We start from the raw sequence: 7,500 nt of genomic DNA, 5'->3' as shown, positions 1-7,500 counted from the left end.
ACACACTCCTTAGCGGATTACGACTTCCATGTCCACCGTCCTGCTGTTTTAAGCAAGCAACGCCTTTCATGGTATCTGCATGAGTTGTTAATTTAGGCACCGTAACGTCACGTTTGGTTCATCCCACAGCGCCAGTTCTGCTTACCAAAAGTGGCCCACTGGGCACAATATATCATAACCTAAAACTTCATTCAAGAAAGTTTAGGTTCTTACCCATTTAAAGTTTGAGAATAGGTTAAGGTCGTTTCGGCCCTAAGGCCTCTAATCATTCGCTTTACCAGATAAGATTATTTTATATAATATTTTTATGCACCAGCTATCCTGAGGGAAACTTCGGTGGGAACCAGCTACTAGATAGTTCGATAGGTCTTTCGCCCCTATACCCAATTCTGACAATCGATTTGCACGTCAGAACTGTTTCGGTCTTCCATCAGGGTTTCCCCTGACTTCTACCTGATCAGGTATAGTTCACCATCTTTCGGGTCACAGCATATATGCTCAAGGTACGTTCTAGTTAGAGGTATAAAAAATAATTAAAAATTATTTATATACATAACTATATAGAACGCCCCAGGATTGATATTATATATATAAAATTATATATATAATTTAATCCCATATTAACAGTTAAGTTAATTACGCCTTTAGATTTTATTTAAAATAAATTCTAATGACTTGCACACATGTTAGACTCCTTGGTCCGTGTTTCAAGACGGGTCCCGAAGGTATCCTAAATCTATAGCATTGCTAATCATATTAATGCATATAATAATTATATTAATATATAAATTAATATAATATTATAAAATTATAATAATATATAATTTACGCATTATATTGATTTTTTATCTGTCAATTATTTATCCGATAATATTTAAATTATATTATATAGAAAATAAATTTTCATATATAAAATAAACTTTTTAAATATATCTTATGATAAATATATATTTATTAACAGATTGCAATGTCCATATATGAAAAAATTGCACACCATCATTATTATATAATTATATAATATTTATAATGTTGAATTTTTCATATTTCATGGATGTTTAGGTTCATCGGGCTTAACCTCTAAACAGTTTCACGTACTATTTAACTCTCTATTCAGAGTTCTTTTCAACTTTCCCTCACGGTACTTGTTTGCTATCGGTCTCATGGTTATATTTAGTTTTAGATGGAGTTTACCACCCACTTAGTGCTGCACTATCAAGCAACACGACTCTTTGGAAATATCTTCTAATAATCATTAACGTCATACGGGCCTAGCACCCTCTATGGGTAAATGGCCTCGTTTAAGAAGGACTTAGACTGTTAATTTCTCATATTAGAATATAGATATTCCATACACTACATCGGATATTTGTATAAACAAAATCCTTTAGTGCTGAACTAGTTTCTTTTCGCTCGCCGCTACTAAGAAAATCCTAGTTAGTTTCTTTTCCTCCCCTAACTAATATGCTTAAATTCAGGGGGTAGTCTCATATGAGTTGAGGTTGTTTTTAAGAATATTTTTAATTTTTCTTTTTAGTTGAAAACTAAATATATATAAGTTACTGTATTGTTTATATTATAAATAATATAATTTTATATAAGTTTTCCTCTTTAATGTATTAATACTAATTTATTAATACTAGGATATACTTATTTTTTTATTATATTTTATAATATAAGTAAAATATATATAATTGAATTTTAATATTATGGTATTCCTACCAGTAATATATCATGTGCTATAAATAATATAATTTAAAATTATATTATAAGCAACTTTATTAAATTATTCTTACAACCCTCAACCATATGTAGTCCATGCAGTATTAAATTTTTTAATAAATTTATATACTCTGTAGCATGGACTGCAATATGCGTTCAAAATGTCGATGTTCATGTGTCCTGCAGTTCACACGATGACGCACAGTTAGCTGCGTTCTTCATCGACCCATGAGCCAAGTGATCCACCGTTTAGAGTTTTATAAAATTTTTTTTTTATTTTCGTCAGATATATATCGATAATATATATACATTCTAAAACATATTAAAATATATAAATAATATAATCTATGTGCTGCGAATGTCTCTAACTTTCCTTTTATCCGTATCCCAACTGTTTTATACAAGAAAAGTTATTACCATAATATATGGACAACAACGTAAGAATATATTTTTATATATTTTCTATATTATAAATGATCGTATATTGTTTTATTTAAAATACTTCCATATTATATAATTAATATAATGATTTTTATTTTTTTTATATTATATTATTTCAGGGGGGATACACTTTGATACTATTAATGTTATATATTTGCAATAAATATATAACAGTATCAGATACATATATTTATTAAAATATACATATCGTATCCAATAAAGGTCGAATAAATGATATAATCATTAATTCTAGAGTTTCATGGACATTTTGACACCTCTTCGTTTTAAAAATCATTATTTAATATATAAAATTTCCATATTTATAAATATAATATAGATATTTATAATATTTTATTATATTAGAATATAATCTCATTATTATTTCTAATAATGGTTATACAAATATAATATCATTACTACTATATTAGATTATAATCGCATTATAAATAATGGTTATACAAATATAGTAGTTTTAGTGTTATTTGCTACATTAATATTTACTAATCATTCCTTACCTTACCATATCACACTCGATACTCAGATGGTTACTTTTATTATAAATGATCGTATATTGTTTTATTTAAAATACTTCCATATTATATAATTAATATAATGATTTTTATTTTTTTTATATGTGGCCTTTTTATATATTTTGGTGCCTTGTTTTGGTTTTACTTTGCGATTTACCGCCCCAGGGGGGATACATTTTGATACTATTAATGTTATATATTTGCAATAAATATATAACAGTATCAGATACATATATTTATTAAAATATACATATCGTATCCAATAAAGGTCGAATAAATGATATAATCATTAATTCTAGAGTTTCATGGACATTTTGACACCTCTTCGTTTTAAAAATCATTATTTAATATATAAAATTTCCATATTTATAAATATAATATAGATATTTATAATATTTTATTATATTAGAATATAATCTCATTATTATTTCTAATAATGGTTATACAAATATAATATCATTACTACTATATTAGATTATAATCGCATTATAAATAATGGTTATACAAATATAGTAGTTTTAGTGTTATTTGCTACATTAATATTTACTAATCATTCCTTACCATACCATATCACCTTACCATATCCTTACCATTTTACTATATTAGCTTATAATCGCATTAAAAATAATGGTTATACAAATATAGCAAAATGGTATCCTTTCCCATTCATCACAACATCTGTTTTTGAAAGATCATTAATGATCCTTCCGCAGGTTCACCTACGGAAACCTTGTTACGACTTTTACTTCCTCTAAATAATCAAGTTCGGTCAACTTTTGTGAAACAACCGCAACACATGAAGCGTCACAGTGATCACGTCCGGAGACCTCACTAAATAATTCAATCGGTAGTAGCGACGGGCGGTGTGTACAAAGGGCAGGGCGTAATCAATACGAGTTAATGACTCGCACTTACTGGGAATTCCAGGTTCATGTGAACAGTTTCAGTTCACAATCCCAAACATGAAAGTGATTCAGCGGTTTACCCGGACCTCTCGGTCTAGGAAATACACGTTGATACTTTCATTGTAGCGCGCGTGCAGCCCAGGACATCTAAGGGCATCACAGACCTGTTATTGCTCAATCTCATTATTGCTAGACGCAATTTGTCCATTTAAGAAGCTAGTGTCCTTATAATGGGACAAACAAACAGGTACGACTCAACCAGTATAATCGCATATATATACTAGAACAATTCTGAACTAATATATAAAGGTTACACAGGCTTCAGCATCATAATCCTGAATGCATCTATTTAATATATTTGAGTCTCGTTCGTTATCGGAATTAACCAGACAAATCATTCATGAAAAGTAATTATTGCCTGTCGAGCATAACATATGTCCCGATCAGGCTTATATTGCCATTGGTAAATATCAAACCAGGCTGAAAAAAATTTTTTCATCGGGTGGGCATAACATGTTTACCAACCCAGGTTACTTTTCATTCATGAAAAGTAATTATTGCCTGTCGAGCATAACATATGTCCCGATAAGGCTTATATTGCCATTGGTAAATATCAAACCAGGCTGAAAAAAATTCTTTCATCGGGTGGGCATAACATGTTTACCAACCCAGGTTACTTTTCATTCATGAAAAGTAATTATTGCCTGTCGAGCATAACATATTTCCCGATCAGGCTTATTTTGCCTTTGATAAATATCAAACCAGGCTGAAAAAAATTTTTTCATCGGGTGGGCATAACATGCTTACCAACCCAGGTTACTTTTCATTCATGAAAAGTAATTATTGCCTGTCGAGCATAACATATGTCCCGATCAGGCTTATTTTGCCTTTGATAAATATCAAACCAGGCTGAAAAAAATTTTTTCATCGGGTGGGCATAACATGCTTACCAACCCAGGTTACTTTTCATTCATGAAAAGTAATTATTGCCTGTCGAGCATAACATATGTCCCGATCAGGCTTATTTTGCCTTTGATAAATATCAAACCAGGCTGAAAAAATTTTTTTCATCGGGTGGGCATAACATGTTTACCAACCCAGGTTACTTTTCATTCATGAAAAGTAATTATTGCCTGTCGAGCATAACATATGTCCCGATCAGGCTTATATTGCCATTGGTAAATATCAAACCAGGCTGAAAAAAATTTTTTCATCGGGTGGGCATAACATGTTTACCAACCCAGGTTACTTTTCATTCATGAAAAGTAATTATTGCCTGTCGAGCATAACATATGTCCCGATAAGGCTTATATTGCCATTGGTAAATATCAAACCAGGCTGAAAAAAATTCTTTCATCGGGTGGGCATAACATGTTTACCAACCCAGGTTACTTTTCATTCATGAAAAGTAATTATTGCCTGTCGAGCATAACATATGTCCCGATCAGGCTTATTTTGCCTTTGATAAATATCAAACCAGGCTGAAAAAAATTTTTTCATCGGGTGGGCATAACATGCTTACCAACCCAGGTTACTTTTCATTCATGAAAAGTAATTATTGCCTGTCGAGCATAACATATGTCCCGATCAGGCTTATTTTGCCTTTGATAAATATCAAACCAGGCTGAAAAAAATTTTTTCATCGGGTGGGCATAACATGCTTACCAACCCAGGTTACTTTTCATTCATGAAAAGTAATTATTGCCTGTCGAGCATAACATATGTCCCGATCAGGCTTATTTTGCCTTTGATAAATATCAAACCAGGCTGAAAAAAATTTTTTCATCGGGTGGGCATAACATGTTTACCAACCCAGGTTACTTTTCATTCATGAAAAGTAATTATTGCCTGTCGAGCATAACATATGTCCCGATCAGGCTTATATTGCCATTGGTAAATATCAAACCAGGCTGAAAAAAATTTTTTCATCGGGTGGGCATAACATGTTTACCAACCCAGGTTACTTTTCATTCATGAAAAGTAATTATTGCCTGTCGAGCATAACATATGTCCCGATAAGGCTTATATTGCCATTGGTAAATATCAAACCAGGCTGAAAAAAATTTTTTCATCGGGTGGGCATAACATGTTTACCAACCCAGGTTACTTTTCATTCATGAAAAGTAATTATTGCCTGTCGAGCATAACATATGTCCCGATCAGGCTTATATTGCCATTGGTAAATATCAAACCAGGCTGAAAAAAATTTTTTCATCGGGTGGGCATAACATGTTTACCAACCCAGGTTACTTTTCATTCATGAAAAGTAATTATTGCCTGTCGAGCATAACATATGTCCCGATAAGGCTTATATTGCCATTGGTAAATATCAAACCAGGCTGAAAAAAATTCTTTCATCGGGTGGGCATAACATGTTTACCAACCCAGGTTACTTTTCATTCATGAAAAGTAATTATTGCCTGTCGAGCATAACATATGTCCCGATCAGGCTTATTTTGCCTTTGATAAATATCAAACCAGGCTGAAAAAAATTTTTTCATCGGGTGGGCATAACATGCTTACCAACCCAGGTTACTTTTCATTCATGAAAAGTAATTATTGCCTGTCGAGCATAACATATGTCCCGATCAGGCTTATTTTGCCTTTGATAAATATCAAACCAGGCTGAAAAAAATTTTTTCATCGGGTGGGCATAACATGCTTACCAACCCAGGTTACTTTTCATTCATGAAAAGTAATTATTGCCTGTCGAGCATAACATATGTCCCGATCAGGCTTATTTTGCCTTTGATAAATATCAAACCAGGCTGAAAAAAATTTTTTCATCGGGTGGGCATAACATGTTTACCAACCCAGGTTACTTTTCATTCATGAAAAGTAATTATTGCCTGTCGAGCATAACATATGTCCCGATCAGGCTTATATTGCCATTGGTAAATATCAAACCAGGCTGAAAAAAATTTTTTCATCGGGTGGGCATAACATGTTTACCAACCCAGGTTACTTTTCATTCATGAAAAGTAATTATTGCCTGTCGAGCATAACATATGTCCCGATAAGGCTTATATTGCCATTGGTAAATATCAAACCAGGCTGAAAAAAATTTTTTCATCGGGTGGGCATAACATGTTTACCAACCCAGGTTACTTTTCATTCATGAAAAGTAATTATTGCCTGTCGAGCATAACATATGTCCCGATCAGGCTTATTTTGCCTTTGATAAATATCAAACCAGGCTGAAAAAAATTTTTTCATCGGGTGGGCATAACATGCTTACCAACCCAGGTTACTTTTCATTCATGAAAAGTAATTATTGCCTGTCGAGCATAACATATGTCCCGATCAGGCTTATTTTGCCTTTGATAAATATCAAACCAGGCTGAAAAAATTTTTTCATCGGGTGGGCATAACATGTTTACCAACCCAGGTTACTTTTCACTTATGAAAAGTAATTATTGCCTGTCGAGCATAACATATGTCCCGATCAGGCTTATTTTGCCTTTGATAAATATCAAACCAGGCTGAAAAAAATTTTTTCATCGGGTGGGCATAACATGTTTACCAACCCAGGTTACTTTTCATTCATGAAAAGTAATTATTACCTGTCGAGCATAACATATTTCCCGATCAGGCTTATTTTGCCTTTGATAAATATCAAACCAGGCTGAAAAAAATTTTTTCATCGGGTGGGCATAACATGCTTACCAACCCAGGTTACTTTTCATTCATGAAAAGTAATTATTGCCTGTCGAGCATAACATATGTCCCGATCAGGCTTATTTTGCCTTTGATAAATATCAAACCAGGCTGAAAAAAATTTTTTCATCGGGTGGGCATAACATGTTTACCAACCCAGGTTACTTTTCATTCATGAAAAGTAATTATTGCCTGTCGAGCATAACATATGTCCCGATCAGGCTTATTTTGCCTTTGATAAATATCAA

At 32.4% G+C, this 7,500-nt stretch overlaps 2 pseudogenes; both read right to left on the bottom strand.

Moving 5' to 3' along the window:
- LOC129617726 (large subunit ribosomal RNA) overlaps positions 1–1,502 on the bottom strand; it is a 4,018-nt pseudogene extending 2,516 nt beyond the window's left edge.
- A 290-nt stretch (positions 1,503–1,792) lies between these two features.
- Positions 1,793–1,976, bottom strand: LOC129617728 (5.8S ribosomal RNA; annotated as a pseudogene).
- Between the last annotated feature and the right edge of the window lie 5,524 nt (positions 1,977–7,500).

Source organism: Condylostylus longicornis, unplaced genomic scaffold, assembly GCF_029603195.1.
Source record: "Condylostylus longicornis isolate FDR11 unplaced genomic scaffold, ASM2960319v2 ptg000623l, whole genome shotgun sequence".
NCBI classification, from domain to species: Eukaryota; Metazoa; Arthropoda; class Insecta; order Diptera; family Dolichopodidae; genus Condylostylus; species Condylostylus longicornis.
This window is presented reverse-complemented; position numbering and strand designations above follow the sequence as displayed.